This window comes from Syngnathus acus, chromosome 10, assembly GCF_901709675.1.
Source record: "Syngnathus acus chromosome 10, fSynAcu1.2, whole genome shotgun sequence".
Taxonomy (NCBI): Eukaryota; Metazoa; Chordata; class Actinopteri; order Syngnathiformes; family Syngnathidae; genus Syngnathus; species Syngnathus acus.
In genome coordinates, this window is record NC_051095.1 from 14,114,814 (window position 1) to 14,141,062 (window position 26,249).

At 40.1% G+C, this 26,249-nt stretch overlaps 1 protein-coding gene and 1 long non-coding RNA gene across 8 annotated transcripts in view; both read left to right on the plus strand.

The window, feature by feature from the left end:
- diaph2 (diaphanous-related formin 2) overlaps positions 1-26,249 on the plus strand; it is a 323,623-nt gene that overhangs the window by 40,893 nt on the left and 256,481 nt on the right. The window lies entirely within an intron of this gene.
- Positions 17,435-20,905, plus strand: LOC119128748. Its single transcript, XR_005099073.1, has 2 exons — positions 17,435-17,657; positions 17,961-20,905. It is a non-coding gene; the product is annotated as an uncharacterized LOC119128748 (long non-coding RNA).

Sequence of the window (26,249 nt, forward strand, 5' to 3'; positions counted from 1 at the left end):
AATGTTTGTCTAGTCAGGCGTGTTTGGGGCCCGCGGTCATCTGGGCATGCCGGCGCATGAAGCAACCTCGCCCCCGAATCAGCTGCTATTTTGGTGACAGAGGAGGTCTGCGCTTGGCGCTAAGGCAGGCGCATCGTCATTTTTGTGCATGGGCAATGGTTTAGTTCGGTGTGTTTGTCAATTTGTTAGACACGCTACGCCTCACTGGGCTTTTTTCCCCTCGTCCACCAACGCATCTGCTAATTTGGCGAAAAAACTACATTCTAGACCAAAAAGAGCAAGTATACTTCGAGGCGCAGGCTGTCAAACATGATTTTGGTGTATGATCAAGGCGCAGAAAGGGGGGTCAAATGTTTAACAGATGCCAATCATGCCAGCCTCGATTATACTTTCCTATGACGTTGTAAATCAATGAGGCAAGGCGGTTTAGACAATTTTTAATTTAGAAAAAGGTTTCCAAATAATTTCCAAGGTTTCCAAAAAAATCATTGTCGATTCATCTAGTAATCAATTGGTGGACAACTAATCCTTGCACCTCTACGTCATAGTTTGTAGGCTTGTCTTTTGTGAGACAAGCTGCAAGTTCTCTGACACCTGTGTCTTTTTTCCTGTCAGCATTAGACGTTAGTTTTCAGTTCCTTGTCTCCATCTCTGTTGTTTGGCAGATTGTTTGTGTCATCTATCTAACATGTATCAGTACTGTATAAGAGGAAGAATTTGCTAGCAAAGGAAAATAATCAAGAGAGAGGGGAAAAGTTCCTTAACAGAGGAACAAAAGAATTTAAAAAAAAAAACATCTGAGGTTCTGATGAAAATACACTAAAGCTTCTAAAATTGTCATCTGAATTATGCCTTTCATCTCCTTGTTTTTTTTAGTGAAGCAGTAGAGCCCCAACTCTCTAGCGAATCCTTTTCTTCCCGTTTGCATTTCTGAACAAGCACCATAACCATAATGAATTCTATTATTTTAAAGCAATTACTGTTAGTTGGGAGCCTTTTCCTTGTTGTTGTTGTTGTCGTCGTGCTCTCCAAGGAGCAGTGCTGCTGCAGTGTAGACTGCACTCAAAGTTGATAGTATTTCTTCCTCGGTCCCTCAATATCCATACTAATGCACTTTTCTGGTGTTACACACAATAAGACACATTCACTATCATTTGAATTTACTGTTAAATACAGGAAAAAACTTCATTGCATGCAGTACCCATGCCGTCAGTAACTGGGGTGGCTATATATATTTTTTAGATGACTGCAGTAAGCACTGTGAAAAGCCCAGTGTTGTCTTTCTACAATCCATTGAGAAATGCATTCCCTCTAAATATTAATATTGTCAACCACAGTTGCCACAAAAATGCCCAAGCAATACTTTTATATTCATCAGAGTTGGTGACTTTTGGCAAGAGGCTCCATGGACTGATCCATTGATAACCATTGACTCCTATGGACAACTCAGAGTAATACGTATAGCCTTACATGAAGTTAATGTTACAAATGGTTTTGTAGCATGGGAGGAAGCTGGTGTAGGCGGCGCAAAAACCCACCCAAAAACACACAAACTCGAAACAGAAAGTTGTGAGCTCAGGTTCAAACCCGGTATCTCTCTGCTGTTGAGGCATACATGCTAATCCTATGCACCACCGTGCCGTGTTCTGAATTAATTTATTTGAACATTGAAAATAAAAGACATTTAAATGAAAGAGCACCTAATGAAGATGAGTGGACATAGTTTTGTATGCATCTCATTCATGGAGTTACACCGATATGGAAATTTTGAAAGGATTTTCATCCCATCCTCTTCCCCATTATACGTTACTAATGCTTTATGTCAGACCACGCAGTGTTCTTTGTTCGTCGTAATTATATTTTCCCATGATCACCAAAGACTTGTACAAACACTATTATGAAGTTTTCTCTGACGTTGCTCTTCATTATTTCCTTTTTCTAAGCGCATAACTAGTTTGACCTTGTTTCAATGATCAGCCGGTATTTGGAGGTCGAATTTTTTTGTACAATTCTCTGCAAATGGACCCACTTACTTCTTGCTATTCATGTTACGTGTCACTTTCATTGCCATTGGCTTACACTCACAAAACAGTTTATGAATTAAGACAAGAGGAAATGGGATATTGTAATGCACTCATTAAAAACAATCCCTTCAAATTACACAAAGGACTGAATATTAGCTTATTTGATGAAATGAAAGGCGAAAACACATTTTCTCTGTCAATATATAAATAACATATAAATGTGACCTCTTTTCCTGCCTATTTTAAGTAAATAAAATTTGAATGCAATGTGTCACAACAAACCCATGTGAAAGTCTTCTCTTATTGGTCACACTGGATAAAGGTTTGGTGGATGCAGTGAGTGAACGGCAGCACTAATAAACACGATAGGGACCAAAATTGCAATTTATTGATAACATTAAAAATTGTTTCGACAACTATAAACCATAAAATTTAAGGGCACATCATGATCAAATATCATCCAATGCGGTTAGGAAAAGAGACAAACATTACCAGAGAACCTACTAACATACCAAAGATGGGTTCCAAGCTAGTTGCTTCCAGCGTTAACAAACCACAGCCATGATGAAAATAAATTAGTTTAGTTGAGGGGAAATTTCTATTAATGTGCGGATGGGGATCATTTTTGCAACGTCGTCTGTCCATGCAACTTAAAATGCAATGAAAACAAACACTTTCCCCTCACTCATTGTGCTATAAAAATGATGTAACGAAAGGGTGCGAGTGTGAAGGCACTCTCAACGTCTCTCTCAATTAGTTTGACGATACAGTGCATAAAATATTCAACATGTTGTATTTCGGCGTCCAAATCCTGGTCCAAAATGAATACAGCATTATTTAACATTGCAGAATGTTCTCTAATTAGATTGTGTTGCCCAGCAGCTGTCTGCTATTAGGCTTCTTTGTTCCAGATGTTATCTCATTAGAATGGCATCGATCATGCTGATGACTCCGAGAAAGATTCTTGGTCCATATTAGTGTGATCCACCAGCTTCTTTCTTCCCTGAGGTCAGAACACTGGAATTTTCATTCATCCATCTGTTCGGTTATTGACCGTTTTAATTGGTTTGACTAGTTACTAGTTCATTTTATGTGGGGGCGACCAGTTTGCTCAATAAGTCATTTAAAAGTGAGCTCATGCTCAGTTTCGACAAACCCAATTTGTTTTTGGCATCGGTGGCTGTTTTAAGTGGTTCAATGGGCTCTAAACTTACTAATTTTACTTTTATTCACATGAAGGTCACTTTAAAAGCATGAATGCTTGTTGTTGATGTTTATTACACTCCCAAAGCAAGGATGTGTTTTGTTTAAGTAAATCTGATTCTCATTCAGCTTTGATATCAAGGTTTTCATTTTGCCAGTGTTTGAGTGGTGTTTGGTTACATTATGTGCACTCAAGCATGTATTTGTACTTTGACTTGTTTTTTGTGTGGCTGTTGTGACCAGCAGAAATGGAGTATGTTTGCAACCTCAAGTCTGGTCGTTGTATGAAAAAGAAATTCGGTGCCTGTTAATTTTCTCTCCATCCTAATCCATTGAAAATTTGAAAACGAGACACTTTATGACACACAAGTGCCAATTTGCTGGCAACTCTGGTACATCTCGCTCCATCCCAAGACTACATGAATGAAAGGGATGCCAAAAAATGGTCTGCTACATAATACATTAACGTTCACTATGATGACCTTTACTGGCGATAGACAAGCAGTTGGTGCACTGGTTTCATCTGAAATGCAACGAGTGTTTTTATAACTCAGTGTGAACAGGGATTTTTTTGGACAAGGGTATCATATGAATGTGAAACGTTTCACATAAAAGTCCAACCAGTCAAAATGTACCATTGTAGAATTATTGTGGTGTGGTAGAAGGGAGGAACGTTCACAGTTAATTCTAGAAGAAAACACGCTGATACCACACGCCAGGCTGTTAGTTTACCTGCTTGTGAGGAAACCTATTGATTGCCTTGCCGCTCGTTTAATATCCCAGGCTTAATGGTGTTCTTCTCTCAGGTCGTGTCTTAAGGTTTTGGGGCTTGGCCGCCTAATGAAAACACATAGGCGTCACTCTCATTAAAATATATGGGTCTCTTATCGAGGAGAGGTTGTTTTTATTTGGAGCCATAATGAATTTCTCATCAGTTTGTTATTAACGTTGTGCTTCGCGTAGCTCAGTTGGGAGAAGTCGGCCAATTATGTGGCTTTGTTCTCCCTGATAGACAAGAATTTGTGCCTCTATTGAGAGAGCAATAAGACGTGAAGAAAGGAAAGGGAAATGCGATGACATCGTTCCTCAATCAACTGCAAGATAATTTTCTGCTTTCGGTGAAGTGGAATGTCAACTGGCCTTTTCTTGGGAGATTTGCGGCTGGATTAGCACAATTCAAAAATTTTTTTTCTCATATTGCTCCATTTGGATATGCTTCATGCTTGCATCACAAGCACACACAAACACAACACACAGTGTTGTGTATCATTTATCAACTATTGTTTACATTTTTGCTGATATTAGCAATACGTGAAGATTTGCCAGAAATTATAGAATTCTGAAAATGAGACGATGGATTCCAACGAAATTTCACTTTTTCTGTTGAAAAGAAAAGCTTTTTTGGAAACATTTTTGTATGGTTGCCTCTGAGAATTTGATAAAAAAAATGCTTTCAAATTAAAGTAAAACAGTAAAACCTGATTATTCAAATCAACCATTTAATTTCTTATGCCACCCAGAAAACACCTTTGCAATCACTTGTATGGGCTGAAATTACAAGAAGTCGACACAAATAAATTACTGCAACGTCTCAAACGGCATCGCTTACTCCCAAAACGTGACTTGGATTAGCTCAAATGAAAATTAATGGTGGGAATAGCATTGTGGACAGTAGACTACCTCATGTACTCATGAATATGTTTGTTATGGAGAAATTTAGAGGCAGAACATTCCACAAAGATGATGGCCACGATACAATTGTTATTTTTTGGTTGTATTTTCTTAGTCGGCCTCTCTGCGATGATAATTATACCCCAACCCCAAACTAAGCAATTAAAATACAGTGTTAATCCCGTTTTAACCTCCAGACAATGAATACAATGTTGCAAATTCATATGGTAGGCGAATGAGGTCACGCAATGATAATTCATATTGCCCGCCATGACTCCTGGCTGTACACAGCATTCCTCCTTGACCTAAGACCCATTTGGACCTAATATAATAGCACATGAATGGAGCATAATGCCATATGGGGCCTTCCTTTTGTTCACCAAACACTTCCCTGGTTTATTGTCTTTTACGCTTGAAAGGCTTGATTGTGAATATTACGGCTTCTGCAAGCAGGAGTCAATAAGTTACTCTTCTATTTAAGATGTTCACACTTGAGGTGTGAAACGCTTTCTCTATGTGTGTCTGAGTGCTATTCTTGTACTACTTTAATCATTTAAATTACTATTTAATTTGAACTTGATTCACCGCCATTACTGTTTGGCCCAGAGAGATGAATGTTCGACAGGCTTCCAGGGGTTTCACACTGTTGTTTCCTGTGGTTACCTTTTAACAGAAAGCACATTTTTATTTTGAATCTATAATGAGCTGTCTTGTTTGAAGTTCAGTATGCAATTAGACTCACCTGAAAAACATGTATTTTCCCCACTCTGTTAGTGTGTTTGTGCACAACATAAGAGGAATAATGAGTGTAGGGGACTAACCAGCATTGCCCAGTTAGATCGATCTATGTGTAGTGCTAAGCATCTTAGCTCGTGCCATACTCACTGAGATTGCCATCTTTAAACTTGTGGAATCCCACACATGGAATAATCAGTGCAGCACACTCATAATTAACAGGAGAGTCACAGAGAAGAAGTTTAATGCCAAGGTTTAATAGGAGGTTTTGTCTCAGAATGAACGGTGATTCTCTAAACCAGTGTTTTTCAACCGGGGTGCCGCGGCACACTGGTGTGCCGCAAAATATTGTCAGGTGTGCCGTGGGAAATTCTCCAATTTGTGCGCCTGTGCGGTTTAGCGCCCGGCAGAGTAATCATATCTTCCATATCAGAAGGTGGCAGCTAGAGATGCACCGATCCGATATCTGGATCGGATATCGGCCCCGATATCAACAAAATTGATGGATCGGGTATCGGAAAATGCAGCCGATCTGTGAGCCGATCCTTTCCTTAATCTATTGGGATGCGGGCAACGTCATACGTCAGCAGCACGTGTGCCGCGGGACGCGGCTACGTCATACGTCAGCAGCACGTGTGCCGCATCCACGAGAGTTTTCTAAACAAACGCAAACATGGAGCGAACGAAAGAGTCAGCTGTGTGGAGGTACTTTAAACTGAACACGCCAACTAGCTCGACGGCAGTTTGTAATGTCCGCAAAGCTAATGTTGCCAGGGGTGGTGGTAGTACTGCCAGTTATAGTACTAGTACTAAGCGGAGCTTGTTTTCAGGGAGCACTTCTCATTGCTGCTTAAATGAGCATTTAGACTCTAAATTTTAGAGCATCAACAGGTCATGAGTGATGTGGAACGGCACCTAATGTTTACATGTTTACTATTTATTTTAATATTTGGTTACTGTGTGCTTGATCACCCTTTCTATATTTGCCCAGTGCAGTTTCAGCTGCAACATTTGTATTTTTTTTTTTAAGAAGTTTGTATCCTAATTTACTTGAATTTAAATGCTGATACACTTTATTGCTGCTGTTGCACAATTTTTGTTACAAATAAATAGTTCATTGCATGAATCTGCTTTATCTTGTTACATTTTGTCTTAGGAATGAACTGTGTAGTCATGCCTGATGCCATTGCCTTTAGTCTTTTCTGTTCCACATGTAGAGGTATGTAGCTTGTTAAGTCAACCATAATATCGGATCGGTATCGGGTATCGACCGATACGCAAAGCCACGGCATCGGTATCGGTATCGAAACTGAAAAAGTCGGATCGGTGCATCTCTAGTGGCAGCAGCAGGTAGCGATTTGCCTCGTGCTTGCAGATGAGAAAATTGGTGACGCATGGATGCAGCGGCAGGTACATGGGATGCCCATGCAGGTAGCATTGACAGCGACGTTGTCATCGTGGATAGCGAGACGAGTCGATAGTGACAGTGATTGAGAAGTTTTTGAAGAGAAAAAATGCTGAAACTGTACTCAGCACACACTGGTGTGCCGTGAGAGACGTTCAGCTGTGCCGTGGGATTGTCCAATATTAATTACGGAGCGCATTGTAAACAGGATCGCCAAACCACTGGTCAGTTCGCGCAAGGCCTGGTCAGCCACTTGCTAATCGTGCATGCGTGGAGAATCGGAGAATCTTGAGATTTCATATTGTGTCGGTCTGATTGTATTGCATCGGCACATATTCAGGTTATGTGTGTGTTGCTGTGTGCTTGTAACAGTGACAGACACTATGACGGTTGTGGTGCGTTTGTGGTCCAATGGAAATCAGAGCATGCAGTTCAACCGGAGAACCTGGATTGGTTATTTTTCACATACATAAAATGAACAGTCAAGTCGAGACACCTCGACTGTGATAGCCACTCAGCTGCTGTCAGAACAGCAGAGCGTCTTTAAAAGTGACTTTGTTCTTATTGTTGCAATATTTATAGACCTAGTCTAAAACAGGAAACAAAATCACGTTGATTCTTTTATTTGAATCACAATCACTTTAAATAGTTTATTTCTTACACCGTCTCAAACAGGTGTCTCCAAACTACGGCCCGCGGGCCACATGCACCCCCCCCCCCCCCCCCCCCCCCGGAAGAGAAGCGAACGCGCAGCGTTTGACGTCCCCTTAGCACCCCCCCGGAAGAGAAGCGAACGCGCAGCGTTTGACGTCCCATTAGCCCCCCCCCCCGGAAGAGAAGCGAACACGCAGCGTTTGACGTCCCATTAGCACCCCCCCCCCCGAGAAGAGAAGCGAAGACGCAGCGTTTGACGTCCCATTAGCACCCCCCCCCCCCCCCCCCCCCCGGAAGAGAAGCGAACACGCAGCGTTTGACGTCCCATTAGCACCCCTCCCCTCGGAAGAGAGGCGAAAAAAGAAATTGGCCCCCGGGCTCCTTCACGTTAATAAATCTGGCCCTCCTCGCAAAAAGTTTGGAGACCCCTGGTCTAAAACCTTTTTAAAAAACAGTCACTTTTATTTAAAAAAAGAATACAATTTAAAGAATATTTAGTATTTATTTCTATTGAATTATTCGACTCTCCATACATATATAGGAATAGGACTTTACGTCTTTCGTTGTAATATAACTGATTTTAATATAGGAGCTTAACAGATTTTTGTTGGCGATGTGCCGCGAGATTTTTTCCAATGTAAAGGTGTGCCGTGAATGAAAAAAGGTTGGGAAACACTGCTCTAAACTGTGCATTTTTATCTTCCATCATTATAAATACCTGACAAACATGTGAGGAGGCTCATCGCTTTCACCCATTTCAGTAATTTGCAGTAGTATTCGCGCATGTCCCTTCAAACCTAAATAATTTGCCTTTGAAATAATTACTGTGAAGTGAGACATGACAGCAAGAGGCTGTAAAGGCTGATAAAAGCTCATTGGGGATCGCTGCCATTTTCTCCAATCAACAGTCTGCTCTCCCCGAGGTTTTCCGAACTGCAACCCAAGAATGCTGACTGTAGTAGTGTTAATTAACTCAGCCAAGATGAGTTTCTGCCACACTCGTGTCCGACACCACTCAGGTGAGCCTGCAAACTTAGCTGGCAAGGTGCTTGTTTGGATTGTGCACAACGTTATAGTATGATCAAATGCGTCTCTAAGTAAAGGAGTAGGTGAGATGTTGTGTGGGATGGGAATTGCAACCTCCTGAAATGACGCTGAATCGTGCCATATGCCTGTAATTAACATAGCTGGCAAATGGAAATTATTTAAATGATTCTGAACATCAAAGTACTATCTAGTGCCAATTCGTTGGATGAGGTACTAATTGGAAGTGGCCTTTCACTTGTATAGTGCTTTTTCCACCTGTTAAGGCCCTCAAATTGCTTCACACTGAATTCACATCCACCTACAGATGACGCAAGGAACTGGGGGTTTAGTTTCTTGCTAAAGGATACTCCGACATGGTCACAGTGGCTAGGGATCGAACCCCCAACATCTGGGTTGCAAGACGATCATCCTACCGCTGATCCAGGCCATCCCCTTTGTAGAACTCGGTCAGTCTTGGTTTTCGGAATTTACGGTGTGACGTTCCAACGTTAGCTGAGTCAAGCTGATATTATGTAGTGGAAAAGCAGCATAGGGTCATTGGAGCACACATGGCTGTGTCCAAATATATTAATAACTCTGTTTCGGTATTTTAATAATTGCCAATTATAGACTATGGAGAAACCTGCCAAATACTTTTATCAAGATGATTGCCTTTGTAATGAAATCCGAATCTGCGGTTCGACGACAAAGCAGGCAAACAAAAAAGGTAATCACTGAGGAGTGGGCATTTTTTTCTTCAATGAGGATAAGACAATGGAGACACCATCAATAAAGACAAATTTCCCCAACCCTTTCACCACACACTCTGTAATGAAGACCTTTGCTATTGGCTTAGATGGATGAGGGCAGCTCTGTGAGAGCAAATGAGAGATAGGCAGGTAGATGTTTGTTTAAGACAAACTTCGGCTTGATATATTGGAATGGGAGTGGGCCTGTCGCATAGAGACGCACATTAGGACCTCTGTGATTAAGGAACGGAGTTGATGGAAAACAGAGCACTATTGACAAGGCTTTGTCGTTGCCTATAGCCTCAAGTGCACATGCTGATACCCCGTCGAGTTTCTTCTTGACCACAACTGACTGGATTCACAAAACTTTACCGGAATTACTTGTTCTTTGACAAGTCTTTTTTTAAATTGTACTGTAGTCCTTCGCAGGTAAAAAAATATTTGAAAACAAGTGATGTAGAAAAAAATTCATCCTACAAACTAGTCTCAAGTAATCCTTCTTCCTAATAGTGTCAAAAGCAGGTTGGAATATGCTCGTGAATTGTCTGCTTTTTAATATGCTTACACTTAGCAGTTTCAGAGTTTTGTTTAGGTCACCACAGAAGAGTTTTCACCTGTCAAATTCTATGAATAATTTTGTGTCTTCAATTAACCAAGCTTGTTTTTGACAGACAATTTTTTTTGGTACTCCCAACATCAGAACTTATGCCCACTGTGCTGCCAATAACCAATGTTGTTATGATTTCTTCAAAATATTTGAGAAGTTATCATAACAAATACCGTATGTCATCTTTGGAGTGAGTCATGGCAGCAATAATTTTTGTGCGGGGAGAGATGGTTAGAGAGATGGTTAAAACAAAAAATGCACCCTCATCACAACATTTTGTAAAAATTAAACATGTATCTTGTGAATAAGGATTTTCTAATGTCAAAAAGATATTAATGTCTTAAATAAGGCTTCTTGATACCTGCAGAAACAGTATCTGGTAAATGTGTAAATGTCATCCAATGCGAGGAACTCGCAAGTTAATATCGGGTCCGAGAGGAGTTGCGAGTTTGTATTTGCAAACGTTCACATACGCAAAATATTCTCCATGTGCTCATTTACTGTTTAGCAAACCTGCACTGAAGTAAACTATGAACAAATCCTGCTTTGACAGAGACGCACACACTGGTACAAACATTCACATTCCCCCAGTTCAGTGGCTGCTTTACGGAATACAGAACCAGTGCTCCAGACTTGAAAGCCTCTTGGCTTCCTCAGATGTGACATCAGCTCGTTGCTTTTTCTTGCTTTCGCACTCCTTCCCGTAACTCCCCTTCCTCTTTCCTTGTCTCTTTCATCATTCGGGCCCATCTTTTGACACTTCAGAAGGTGTTCCTCATATGCGTCCTCGTCACCTCTCCCCCCTCCCCGCCTCCATCACCGCTCTCGATCAAGAGCACGCATCTCTGTCTGAAACTTATGTACTTTGTAGAGTTAACACTCAGGCGTTTGTATCACCTTGAAGTTGGTAAGTGGTACTGAGTGGAGAGACTGTGTTTAAAGAGGAAGGAGCGCTGAGAGAATCTTTTTGGGAGGCATTGAGCTGAAGCGAGAGGAGGGAAGCGGCGGATTCACCTTTGTTGCTGCACTTTCTTACCACTTTGAACAAAAGGATGTGAAGAAGCCAGAGACTGGAGACTGGCTGGAGACTTCACTTTTTCCTTTGTATGTTAAAAAAAGAAGTTTTTACTGTCTTTACAGACAATTTATTCGGTTCATGAAGCATTGTGGCAAATAAAACCAAACATGGAAACATTTGAATCAGACTGTCTCCACATTATCATGCAAATTCATCATTTAAAATTTCACCCAGTAGCAGTTTGTAGCTGATAGTTGGTGTCATGCTCGTGATATACAAAAACACTATACATAACAAAACTATAATTTAATTTAAACTCTCACTCTGAAGCATCTGCTGAATCTATTTTTGGAGAGTTTGCTTTTGTGAAAAAGGTGCTTTACAACAATTCATTCTAAAGTCCCAGAAAAAAAACAGTAGGTATTAAAGAAACAAAGAAAACATTTTGTACATCTTGAATTGCTGCACTCTGTCTATAAAAAAACTATAAACAACCTGAACTAATACTAACAATAAAATAGATTTAACTTATATTTTCATATACACCCACTTGCTTCAATCCTGAATTTGCTAATATCAACAAAGCATGCAATTTCCAAATGTCACTCTGCTATTTTGTTTTTGACTTAAGTGACATTTGTTCACCTTGAATTTTCTTTCTGGACACTTCCCTATCTCATACAAACACCCGCCCCCTCCACCCAGAAAGCCTTGCCTTGAACTGGTGTATGAGTGGTCCGTGCATTTCCTGTGAAAAAACATTTACCACCCTAAGAGCCAGATAACTTGCCAGAAAGCTAGATTAGTTCAAATAAAAATACCCTCAATCCACTCAAAGTTTTGCTGGTAATCATCGTAGACATGCTGTATTGTGAGGATGCTCTATGGATAACCATTTTTGGATGCTTAAAAATTGTACTGTATAGCTCTGTGCTTTAACCGTGATTTATTTCTTGCTTAGAAGAGTTTATCGCTCTGAAGTGGGTTGACACCCACATGCGTGCAGCTTGGCTCAGGCTCAGAGAGAACACATACCTACAAATTGCCGAAGGTGGTCTCTGGCACCATAAAATATATTCACCTTTTTGATATATGGTGACTGTATGGTGTATATGATGCACACAGGGTGCAAAATGGAGGTATTTGCAGTCATACTCTCGGCAATATTTGCTAGATTTCCTGTATTGTATCATCACAGTGTAAAGTAAAGTAACAGTATCTATTAGCATAAAGTGAATCAGTATCCGCTCAGATTTTAACCCTTAAGTATAACATAGACATCAGTGCCTCGGTTAGCCTTCTACATGGATAGGTCATAGTTTGGTAACATCTTCTTGGTATTATCTTCTCTTCTTGTATAACTGTATAACCACCAAGACTTAATCCCCAGCATGAGGAAAGAAGGGCATGCATTTTAGATTTATGGGTTTTATCCCCCACCCCCCACACGCACAGCTTAATAAAGCTGAAGGAATCCAGTTCGTGCAAATACTGAGATCAGAGTGCACACTGACAAAAACAGGATTTCAGCTCGCTGCAGTTCAAAAGAAATGATCGAGACAGGGTTAAAATAATGCGCTAACCATTTTTAGAATGTGAATTTGTTAACCCCCTACTGCCCTTCCCCAACCAAGTACACTATCATGAAATGCGCCTTTTGAATGTGCTGGTCAGTTGTGCTGCTGTCGTGTGGAGTTTCTTTCCTATCTTTAATCAAGGGCTGATTATTTCATGTTAAGTGTGGCCTATTTTTTCAAGGTTTTCTTGTAAATCCATTGGCTTGCCCTCAGATAATCGCTTCTCGTGTTAACATTGGAACCTTTTCAAGTTCAAAATTTATTTTGTGTTCTTGGCCATTTCGATCGTCGAAGTAACAATTTTTCTGTTGACCAGTCAAGGAATTTCAGTACAGTTAGCCTTAAGCCACCACACATTTCGGTTCATTTCGCCACAGTTTGAACTTGGGAACTGAATCACTGACAAAACTGGCGTGACATCATACTGCTAACAGTGAGACAGCCTGTAATTTACTTTATCTCACTCAATCTTTATTTTAGTTGGGTTTGATATTTTTTTTTAACCCTGCACTAATTGTTTTCCAAGCAATTCAATGTGTATTGAACTAATTCAGACATGGTGGGAATCAGACTTAACTTGGCTAGTCTTGTATTCCAACAAGAACAGGTGGCATCCTGTGGTCGTTACGACAGAAGCCACGAATCCAGTGTGTTTGTTGCAGTAAATTGTAGTTACGAATTGAGAGGAATTGTCCCAAGTACTCAGAGTAATAGAGTCTAACGTGGAAATTAAATTTTCCAGAAATGAAGTTGTGATAATTGCCTTTTGCTTTGTTCTTTAAGATATTGTACATTGATGAATAAACCGTTTCTCGAATGGTGTGATTACTGTTTGGCATCAAGCCTGACTATGCAGAGCTGTAGGATTACACTTTTATTAGAAAGCATTTATCTCACTTTTTGGGATGCCGAAGGAATATTGATAGTCGATGCTCCCGTATAGCATTTCAACTAACAAAGTGGTGCTTAACTGTGGCATTTTTACGGTTTCCTTCTCAACTGAGTGTTTGAAAAGAATGAATTAAAGCTGCAAAACAATTGTTAAAATTTTCACTTGTTGCCTAATGCTGCATCTACTTGCATAGGATGAATGTTAGGAGTATTTGAGGCAGTGTGATTGTGTCTACAGACAAGTTTTCTTCCCTAAACTTTACAATCATGTTTTCTCTGCAAGTCAGCTTCATTTTATTGCAATATGGAAATCAAATTTAGTGGGTACTTTATATTCAATAGGTCCTTTCACAAATGAGATTCAAAGTAGTTCAAGTAATAGTCTTTCTTAGAATGAAGGCATATTGCACGGCCTCATTTGAAACACAATACAGGAGGAGAGTGCTTTTGTCAGCGATTGTCACATCCGTGATTCTTGATCCAGCAGTTGAACACATTATTAAATTAAAGTCTTCACAATGTGTCTTTTTCTGCCTCAAACGGTCATGCAATTGTTAAAATGACAAACCAAGCTTCGGAGCACCTCTAATTGCTCTTTGATAGATTAATTTGTATTTTTTCAGTTTAATTCACTTAAATAGATATCATTTTCAATGTGTAGTCTCAAAGTTTGACTCTGCCTTCTCGAATTGGAGCAAACAAACAACCTTACTCTTTTATATGGAGAACACAGCTTCTAATGGTCTTTCACCAAATTGAAAATACCTCAGGGCATGGGTAGGATTAATTAGATCATAAGGATTTTTTTTTATCAAGATAGTTTCAAGACTAAATGTCTCTCTTTGTTTTTAACCGTGTTATAAAATGGGACTCAATGTGGCAGAAAAATCTACTAATTACCTGGAGAGTTTATTTGCTTTAGGATAATTCCCAACCCAGGTTTATTTGTATTTGTTCTCAGGACAGAGATCCTAAGTCAATTGAAGTGCACACAAATGCTTTTAGACTTTTTATGCGTAATCCTAGACGTGGTAAAACGGCATTTGTTTATTACTGATGCATGTTAAAGTACATGAAAATACCTGACATAATTCAATTTAGAAAGACAATCAATTTTCCACTGAGACCTACAATTAGAGCCTTAACAGTGTCAGGAAAGTACAGGATGCTGCCAAGCCAGGCCGTGGGTTTGAAGACTACCATTTGACATTCAATTCTCCCACCTTGATGATACAGATTGCCACAGTCTGACATGTATGACAAGACATTGGTTTTCACCGGAACATTGTGTGAAAGAAGCTATTTACGCTGACATTTGTTTCCTCTTTCACACTGTGTCAAAAATACCTCCAGAATATTTTGTGGCAGTCGCTGCAGGCGACACCATAAAATGACTTAAAAGTGCACCTAGTGGATATAACTCACCATAGCTGAGTTCTGTGTAAAAGGCAAATGCATAAAAAGGCTTGATGTTTTATCTCTATAACCCGTAGGTGGGATCGCTTTCTAGATCTCTGTGATTCTTGCATCCTTGATGGGTAAACATGTATAAGGTGTAGCAATTTAATTGTGTTACAGCTAAACCTGTATTATCCAGGTAGTAATTACAGTTGCTGTTATGCAAAAGATATTTTGAATCCGATTCACATAGGAGGGGAAAAAAGTTGACTTGAAGTGTTATGTATCAAGCAGTTTAGAACTAATCCTATTACATGTATCAACACAGGTAGCTAACGCTCCATAAAGGAAAGCTGATTAACAGATACTTTGCTGTCTGCTTCCATTACATCATTTCAATTACAAATTACATTCCATAACCCCCCCATCGCAAAAAAAAAAAAATCTTTGCTTCGTCCTCAACGTAGTTATCTTTCAATGTGCGATGTTTCTCTCTGTGGATCTTTAAACACCACAGCTGCATGATCATTACAAGACTAATTTGTTCCTTTTTTATAATGTTTTCTTCTGCTCTTGTTTTTGTCTTCATCGCATTTCCCTTTTGTTTCACCTCACTCATTTCCTATCCCCTTCTCCAGCAAAAAGAAAAGACAAAAAACAGGAATTCATAACTGACTTTTCGTTTGCAAGATACTCACAGATGACACACGTCACTATTTTCTAGGTGTAGCCAAACAATAAAGAGTTTTGGGGAGGGAAAACAGCAACACACAGACCAATGTTTTTAAATTTAATAGTACATGTCAGCCATTGTTAGCGTTTATAACTTTAAACCTGTTCAGTTCAGCTTAAAAGTGCTGCAGAAAAAGCAAAAGTGTAGGTGGCTGAGTTTGATGTTAACATGTCATGATTATTTATAAAAAATAAAATGCAAGAAGTTTTCATCATGCATATTTTTGGGAAGAAAACAAACAAAAAGGGTCTTGAGGGAGTTCCCACTCCAACATTCCACATTGATATTCAAATTCCCCTTAGATCTTCACTGAGTTCCTTGGACTTTCAAATTGTTCAGACTTGGGGGAAACATTCAGTCTTTATTTGTGCTGGGAAAGAGAACCTAGCAGCTGCAGTCAATCATATTCACTCAGAAGACATTAGAAGAATACTGTGAGATTTGACCCACAAGTGGAAGAAGAAGGTTTGGGATTAAGAGCCTTGTTCTGCGCTTACCAATTTTTTGGATGACAATCTGCTGTTTTTTCCCACGCTTTAAACCCTGTAACTTTAAATGTGACGTGGTTAATTCAGGGTTTTGTACTAACGAGCTTCATACCGCCAATACATTTGTCTTGCTGTGTTCGGCATTATATTGGTATAAAATTATTTAACAGTCTTATAATTAATTAATTAAAACGTTTTACAGAATCTGTCCGTGTGACCCACTTCTTTGCAGATTTGGTGACCTGTGGCTAATAAAATTATAGCACAATAGCATACATATGCATGCCCCACACTGAGTATATTTATGTACTTCCCACCGCTGCTGTAGAATGCATGCGCAAGCATGATTGTTAAAGGCTGCCTTTGAGAGTATCATTAGTCAACTTGATTTTCTGTCGACGTGTAAATGCAATCTCTTTGACTGCCTAATGGAGTGAAGGCATATCAAAAGCTTCATCAAAACCAGCAGACTGAGTGGCACTTTTGATGGCGTCCTAAAGTGACTCACTTCAGGAGCGGTGTGATTTAGCACAATCAAATAAACGCAATGATGCTCACTCTCGGTCACGGAAAGTTCTCAAATTGAAGTTAACACTTCACTTTAGTTGTAGGAATAAAAAAGCTTGATTGAACTATGAATCATCTGTTAAGTTACTTTAACATATCTTGTTGAAACTCTGCTGGGGGCTACCGAGATACTCTTGTGATCCACAAATGTTATCCCCTTACATGTGCTTTAAATATCGCCTCATTCCATTTCTATAATCAATGCAGCTTTTTCCACCCTGTTAAGTATATTGGAGATGACAATTATAAGTATCATGGTTTAAAAAGGTAGCGTTCCCAAAATTAAGCGATGTCATTAAAACGAATACTTTCTGTTACCTTACCTGTTGATGTCATGGCCATGGCAACAGACCATTTTTTTGTATACCGTATTTTCCGGACTATAAGCCGGTACTTTTTGCACAATCTTTGAACCCTGCAGCTTGTAGTCTGGTGCGGCCTATCTATGGATTTTTTATTTTATTTTTGTGATGCCTAATACACCTATACAATGTTTGTAAAAAGCTTGTGGACTGCTGTTGTGCGGCACCGCTTTGCTGGGCGGAGGGATATTTGACCAGACATATGGTCACTGGGGAGAAGAGTGGTGTGTTGATTGCATGTCCGTCCGCCAGGCAAATAGTGCTGCACAATTGACACGAAGAGACAGAACGAGATCAAGATGGACATTACTAGAGAAAGGAAGCTTTTATACACAAACCCTCATTATGGTGGACAAAAGAAATGCATATGAAGCCGCTTTTAAGTTAAAGGCAGTCGATTTAGCTCTTAACGAAGGAAGAATATAGCTGCTCGTGTACTGTAGAGGTTTCCTCTGGCCACTAGAGGGCACTGGGCTATTGTTGATTACATCTTGTTGCGTCACCCTTTTCAGTATTTATTTCCCAGTCATGTCTTCTCCGGAGCTATACGTGTACACTACCGTTCAAAAGTTTGGGGTCACCCAAACAATTTTGTGACCCCAAACTTTTGAACGGTAGTGTAAATATTATTATAATAAAATATTATGAATTAAATATTATAAATGATATCTTATATTTGTATAAGATTATAAAAAATCTATGAATATAAGTATACATATATATTATAAGATTTTTTACACAGGAGATTATATATATAATCTATAAATAATTATCTAAATAAATATATACACTACCGTTCAAAAGTTTGGGGTCACCCAAACAATTTTGTGACCCCAAACTTTTGAACGGTAGTGTAGCTCGTATCAAATTGCCAACTTTACCGCTGTAAGTGGTCCCATTTTATTTATTATTAGTTGTGTGTTGCTAGTGTTCCCTGCACATTAAGTTTATTATTGTTGTCGCTGAGATTTATACATGATTGTATGTTTGCAGAGCTCCTTCATCTCTGTCAATAAACGCTATGTTAATAAAAGGTATGTGTGCCCCAAAGAACCATCTATTTCCTAACAATCTCATTTGTGTATATTCTCTTACAAATGGTAATTAAACATTAAAACATCTGCGGCTTATAGTCCGGTGCAGTTTATATATGAACAAAGCAAGATTATCCCCTAATTTTAGCTGCTGCGTTTTATAATCAGGTGTGATTTATAGTCCAGAAAATACGGTATTTCTTTTAAATTCACTCCTGTGGAAGAGAGGGCAGCCAACATGTTTTTATTTCTGTGGGAAACCAGAGCTGGAATGGCACCCAATGCCTATTTTGTGTGAGACAACAGTGCTGAGCTCTCTTCCACCATGTTGAACTACATGTAAATTTCCGTCACCATTTTTACAGTGTATTTATTCACCTACCAAAACTGAACTGCTCAAGACACCCATTTTAGCATCATAGCCGTTAATCCCTGCTGCACACTTTGTTCTTCAGAAGGCAAAATCGAAATACTGATTAACATTTTTTATTAATTGGCCAGCCTTAGAGCTCCCCATATCGGCTGTCACGTTCGGATTCTTTTAGATGGCAAAATAGCAGAGATTGAGTCAGCAGCACTTCTACTGGTTGCACCCAAGTAGTGCAATTCATTTCGCTTCACTTGCTTTAAGATAAGATTGATAAACACGCATGAATTTCACACGATTGACAGAATTCTTTGATTGATTAAAGGAATGTTGTCCCAATGACTTCTCTATGGTCTCTAAATAAATAGTCTTATTTTCCTACTTTTCTGTTCTTCATTTAAATAGAACAACCCTCACAAGTTTTTCCTCCAAGGCATTAATGTTTCAGCAGGTGAAAATGAAATAATTGCAAAAATGTTACGTTTGCTTGCTATCTCCTCTGAGGGGCATTTAAATACACAATGAGCTTTTAGATAGAAGCACAAGTGGTGGCTGTTGAATTAGATTGCACCGACGTGCGACGTGTTTGCGCTTGGAGGAACGCTGCCGGCAGAAGCTCTTAGTTCCTTAAAATTAAGCAAAGCATATTGGTACATAGGTTTATGCTAATCTCACCAGTATGTCTCTGAGGCATTGCAGACAAATTTCAGCACTTGCGGGGGGAATATTAAATAGCTGTCGTGTTTGTTATTAACTGGATTACTTTGTTGTGTGATTTGGAAAAAAGGGGATGGGGGTGTTCAAGTGCTGAGGTTAAAGTTTTCCGCTATCAACCTCACATAGGGCTTAATGACAATATCAAAGAGCTTGGCGCTGAGCTCTGCACCAGCATGTCAGAATCTTGACAAATCACCTAGGATACATTTGTCAGATTTTCTTTCCTTTTTTCTTTGTGATGTTTCTGTATCATTAGCTACGGTAAAGGTGACAAATGTTAAAAAAAAAAAACAGGCTGACTTTTTCATAAAGATTGCAAACAGTCACACATCTACCATAGCGCTTCCGAAAGACATATCCTACTTGGCAGGCTCAGCTTAGATCAGTTGAAATATTATAAATAGAAGTGAAGACTAAAAGAAGTTCATCTGATGTTTATAGTGTACTCGCACATAATATGTGGTTCAAGGTCTACTTATTTATCAACAAAATTCATGTAATAGAAATAATCAAACCCTGAGTCATGCTGCAGCCATCATCAAACATTTATTAGTTTTAAAGTGAAAATAGTCTTGTAAATGTGACACACCACACCTGCTTCATGCGTGAAACCACGCCTTGCTGTAAAATGGATGCGACTTCAGCTACCATCTTTCCTATGCTGACACATCCCCACTTGTTTGAGTCGCAAGAATAGATCTGAAAACCTCCGTTGGCTGAAATATATGTATTCCAGTGGGTCATCACGCAGCTTTCCATGCCAGCGGGCTTTGACTTTCACATCTGTGCTATACAGTATGGAATCATCTGTATTTTCAGATACCGTTGTTTCCAAGCAAACGCAGTTGCAGTACATACCGGCATGTGAAGCTGTTACACGAGCTGATATGATGACCTTTATTCCACAGTATAATTTCTCCTCTGGCAGTGTTGATAGCAGCACGAGGATGCGATACCTTTTTTAAGAGAGGCATCTTATTATCGGGACCCTTCCTTGTTATTTCATTTTGGTGCAAATAAATGGCCTTTGCCTTGAGTTGTTCCTTGCGGACGTTTTGTCTGTATCAGTGCAGCAATGTTGCAAGGATAACCACATTACAACAACTCCGTAGCAGATCCTTGGTGACCATCACCGTACATCAAGCAGCAAGCAAACATTACTCATTAAAATATTCAGAATCCTTTCTACACTGTACTTATGGATTTTTTAAAGAAAATAAATATCCTGGAAGAGTTGTGGAGAGAGGTTTGCGTTCAAAAGGAATTAGACAGCATTCCAAACATGCCCACCTTGACCCGTCATCTACCTGTTTCATTTGCTTTCTGTTTAATTTTGCAGGAAACATCGTTAAAATTAAAAATATATGTTTATTTCACCTGAAGACATGCCGCGGTGAAACAATGGGGAAGAAATAACGTAATATACATTGACTGCCTTCCAGTCTGCTTCTTCCGTGATTTCGAGAAAGCAGTGCAATCTTGGCAACTTTTAACGTGAAAACAATGCAGTGTTTTAATAGCGAGCAAATGGGTTGCTCCCCACCCTTACTTTAAAAAAAAGAAAAAAAAGCCTTTAATTGATTTAATGGTTGTTGACTCCCACATGCTTGAACAGATGTAGCATCAACTATTCCTAGAACTGAGGGCGCAAAGAAGGGAGTAATAGACTTAAAAAAAAAGGTAATTGCAAAGTGTTCCCAAATGCTTCCTACTCAGAAAGATGACTTGTTCATGAGAGGTGTATAGGGTTAGTGCAAATTTCAACAGTGGGCGCCATGTAGCCAGGTTGAGATTTATTCACATTCAGAAGACCATTATTGTTGACCTTGCCTTGCCAGGGAAAGCCAGAGTAAACAGTGGTCTAATAAATCAACTTTAACAAGCCCCGAAGTCCTGGCTGCTGCAGCGGCCGTCCAGCCCTGACACTCGGCCGGATTAATCCACGCTTCCTGCTCTTTTCAGTAGCGTTCCTGCAGTCCGCCTGATTTTGTCCACTATGCAGACACACACAGTGACATTTAATTGCTCCACTGGATGCATCCTCCCCTCGCCGAGTTTGTTTTGTGTTGGCGTGACAGCCGGGCTAGCGCGGCCAATATATTTGGACTTCGACTATGCACTCGATTACGTTTCATCGCACCTCTGCGTCATCTGCGATGTTTTATACAGCAGCTGACATGTTACATGCACATACAGGCGCAGACAGACATCCAGCCCTCGAATCACACCCTTTGCCTTAGGGGAATAAATTACAGCCGTAACAATCCTTTGCTTGGTATTGATGCATCCGCAAGGAGCAAACTGTGTTGTGTATCCTTTTGGGGAATAAAAGTTTAATTTCACATGCGTTCGAAGTCTTAACGGGGTACCAATGAAAACCAATTTGCTTTTGGGTTGGCCCAGTTTTATCTACATCGAAATGGGAGTACAGTGCAAGCTTTTTGAGGCAATGATCAACTGGTCAGATTTTATTGTAGGAAAAAAAAAAAAAAATCACACTTAATGTTCTAATAAAATAAAAAATAAATGAATCACTATGAAATGTAAAAACACTATGACCTGCGTTTTTGTCCTCAAAGGTCACACAAAATGTAGGTAATGTTTAAAAGTATAGAACCATTTTATCATCAAAAATTGTTTTAATTGCTCTCTAGAGATAAATAAAATGACCGGTTGATGGATTCATTCGTTGATTGATTGATTAAAACTGATCAAGGATGAGTGCAGAGAGACTTTCTGATGACTGCTTTTGTAAAAAATCTTATTCGAGTATCAAAAGAAAATGGCATTTTTTAATATTGAATTGTTGAATTTGCCATATTTTCTATTGGGTTGTCACAACAGAAAGGTGTACGACTTTCCTTCACTGTTATAATATTGTGCGCTAATAAATCTGTTTTATACAAGCTTCTTGGGTCATATTCATGCTAATTGAGCACTTTGCTTAGCCACGTTTATTTTATACCTTAGTTTTATAATCAATTTATTTGTTTTTTACTGAGACATGTTGAAATAAGTTCAATGTCTGGTATATTCCTCTCAGTCAGCACTTGGTCATTGCAACACCAAAAAAGCCCTCCAAATCAATAAACATTTGTGGAGTGGATCATGCGGTTGCTAACTGAGGCATATTTTTTGCAAACATTTTGAATTCCATAGGGAACAGAAATGATAGAAAAGCAAACTAGTCATTGTCCGGTAGAAGTGTTGCCCAGTAAAACACGTAAGACTAGTTGTAGGTGTTTAGTGTGAATATTTACTTGCTGTATTCAGAACACCGTGGCACATATGCACACATCTGTGCAAGCGGGTCTCCATGAGATGTGCTTCATCCATTCATTCATTCATTGTGTCGTTCGTTCGTTCATTCATTTATTTGGAATGACTGGATGTGTGTGTGTGCGTGTGCGTGCGTGCGTGCGTGCGTGCGTGCGTGTGTTATGGACAAAGTAGCTAGAGTTCTTCTTCCAGTGTCATATTTTTGGCCTGGTTGTGTTGTGTCCCAGGCTGCTGCACAGTTGGTGAATATCAATGCAGTGTGGTGTAGTGACAGGGACTGGAGCTGACATGTTGTCACACGGAGATGAAAAGCACTCTGAGATGATGTGGCAGGAGTGTTCCTCCTGTCCACTGAGAGATGGCAAGCTGGCTCTGCCATTTTCTTCCCCAAGTGTGTGTGGTGTGTGTTCTTTTCTGCTTTCATGCCAGTGTGAGTGAAAGAATGTTGGTTACGTACTTGTGCACTGATTTTGTAAGCCCTAATCTATTGCTCACTGAAGGGAGTTTGCATCATTTTTTCCTTCATGCGGCCATCATTGGTTGTACATGAATTCTGTGTTTTACTCCTCAAGCTATCTAAAATTGCATCTGAGAGGATACTGACAGGCACGTCACCAATTTAACATATGTGTATTTTTGTCAGTTCTGTGTATCCTCAAATTTCTCTTTGACCTGGCTGACGAGTGTGAAGTGGTTCACGCCCACCGTATGGCGTAAGTCGGCATACGCGAAATCTTGGCAGGGGCGCCACCGGGGGCTGGCCACCCCTGAATATTTACTAGCCACCTCACAACCACTGACCAGAATACATGTATTCACATCAGTTAAGCTTTTGATACCAATTGTCAATTTCAAACTAGTTGTTTTGTTTAGAATAATTACGTAGAATTTACGACATATTTATTACTTGCACAATAAAACAAATTGTTGAATTATTGCTACTCTGAAACTATAACTACTATGAAATATTAACTGTACTGTTATTAGTCTTTGTCCATGTGATGATTAGAAACATTATAAATAACACAATAAACCAAATCTGTAGGCTTTTACTTACGTTTTTCTGCGAGTTTTCTACTGGTCAGTTTACTACCAGTATTAGTAAACTGAGAGGCCATCAGGATTTTGGGGAAAATTTTAGATTTTCCCCAACAGCTGGTGTGGGTGAGGCCATTCCCTTGTTGTCTACTGGGAACATATTTGGTATTACAAACCTAGCCTGCTTCAATTCAATTCTATGTGGGGTGATTTGCGATTAAGTCTCATTGTTCGTTCTTAGTTAAAGAACGAGGAGTGAAGGGATAAATTCCTGTTGTGGTCCGAGCTTAGTTCTCTCTCCTCACTCATTGGTTATTCAGGTTAAAGTCATGTTTTGAAGAATTTTCTCCAACCACTGTCCATGGGACTTCAGCGTGAAGTTAAAAACTTTTTAAAAACTGCACCTTCTGCAGTCATAGCACGCAGTGGAGTTTTTCAGCTGGTGGCCTTAAAGTGTAGATGCAGTGACAGATGTACTTGTTTGTGTTTGGAAGCTCTACCAGTAGCGCCACTGCCTCCCAGTCTCTTGCTATTTTATTCCTCAAGCACTCCATGACATCTGAGAAAACTTGGGCAACTTCAGTCCCTCGACCACCCCACCGCCCCTCCCCCGGAGAGTCAACATGAAGGCAAAGGGAGTCGCAGTGCCTGTGCTTCTATCTGCAGACCCAGCAGGACTCCTGATTAGTGTTTTGGGGGAAAAGGTTCAACCTGGGTTTTGGCAGCGGCTGTTAAAGGATTGACTTAATGCAACATGTTTGCGTCCCCGCGTACTTACGTAGATGGATAAGAGGCAAAGCTAACCTGGCCACCACCTGGAGTCTGTCGATTGAATTATTGAACAGAAGCTCACCAAGACAGCGAGTGCACCAACATTAAAGTGCCTTTGTCAGTTGCTCTTTTCGCCTTGAGCGCCGTATAGCCACAGCAACACACACTGATGCATGACATTCCCCAGAGGAACGCCGACATGCAGATGAGCCCAAAAGGGCAGAAAGAGTTGGGATAAAATCAAAACAAAATGCTGCGGTCTGATCCTTTCCTATGCGCCTGTTATCTTCCTAAGCATCACAAGTACTTGGAGAAGTGATAACTCATTGTTTTGAAGGGTTCGTATAGCGTAAGACGCGACCTAGAGGATTGAAGAGACTGAGACAAAAAGTAACTCTCCTTATTAAATTCGGTGGTGTGTGTCTCTGTACTTGTGTAGAAAGTAAAGTTAGCAAAGTGAGCGGGATTCATCGTTTCTTTGTTGATGTTTCGTGTGCTTATATGTGTGTGTGCGTGCGTGTGTGTGTGTGCGTGTGTGCGTGCGTGTGTGTAGGTGTGTGTGTGAGTGTGTGGACATGCTGGCTTTATTATTGTCTCCCAGCATGTGTGTGGTACTTTATGGATGCCCATCCTCCTGTGCTAGCTACGCGTTTGTGAATGCCCGGCGCCATCAATCAGCAAGTTGTGCGCCGCCGTCTCTGTCCTAATTGCAACCCTAACCCTGTGTGTCTTCACGCTCTGCTTTCGTTTGCAAAATTTTCATTTCCACTGTGAAGCCCCCACCCTGCCCCCACTGCTCCTTTTTTTTTTTTTTTGATGCAAAAGTCTCATTGAAGTACTCGTCTCCAGATGTTCTCTCCATAGATAAATCTGCTATTCAGATCTCTATAATTGATTATAATATGCACAATTCATGCCTGGGGTTATAAAGAGAATTACTTTCTTTTTGAAATTCAAAACAAGAAAGCACCACATTCAACTTTTCTTTTTTTCATCCTTCAGCATTCAAGTGCATGGCAGTGGGGCCTATTTACATATTCTCCTACCGATTACCAGCAAAACAATTTGGGTATTGTTATGCACGTAATTAGGCAGGATGATCAAACAGGCTTTTCTGCGACGTTACCTCCCCGTCCCGCACCCTTGTGCCATTTGAAGCAAGGCAACCGCCCAATTGCCATTTGCGAATGGAATTTGAAGTGGCTGCGCAATTTAACACACGGCCGTGATGAATTATGCGGTGGCCCAGGAAGCGTCTGTTGACGAGTTCAGTCAGAGAGGAAAGAGTCACACAGACAGACTGTGTAGACGCGGATAAAACAGGAGGAGCACGTAGCGAGCGACTTGGCAGCCCTCGTTGAATTATACATCGCAGCGGTATGATTGAGGAGGCTTTGGCCATTGGTACACCCGTTTAATCATTAACACTCTGGACTGATTGCCGAAGGAACATAAAAAACACTTGTTCTAGTCTTCTTCCAAACAACGTATTTAAGCGCTACCACACAGGTTACAATATTTCATTAAAGAACCTCATTCATTACAAATTGACACGACCAGCTGTGGCTGCAAATTTTCTTTTTAAAATAGCGAAAGAATTAATAAAACAAATAATCACCAACTTGTGCACATTGTGGAAACAGTGCACATTCACATTCCTCGTAATCATTGTTTTCTTTGCAAAATGATTTCGTGTTTGAACTACAATCCACTTTTTCGCACAACAGACCAACCACAATCTTAAACGTCACGTAGTGTATTTGAGCCAATTATATAGCATGGCGTCACCACGAGGTGCAGGCCCCTGAGCCGATCCGATCACCCGAGTAGATCTGGTACCTACGCCTGCAGTTAAGCTAATAAAAGCCCCTGTGTGAGGAACTATTTCTGCACTTAAAAGCATCTAGTTAGTTTGCCTTTATCTCAGACGTTAGT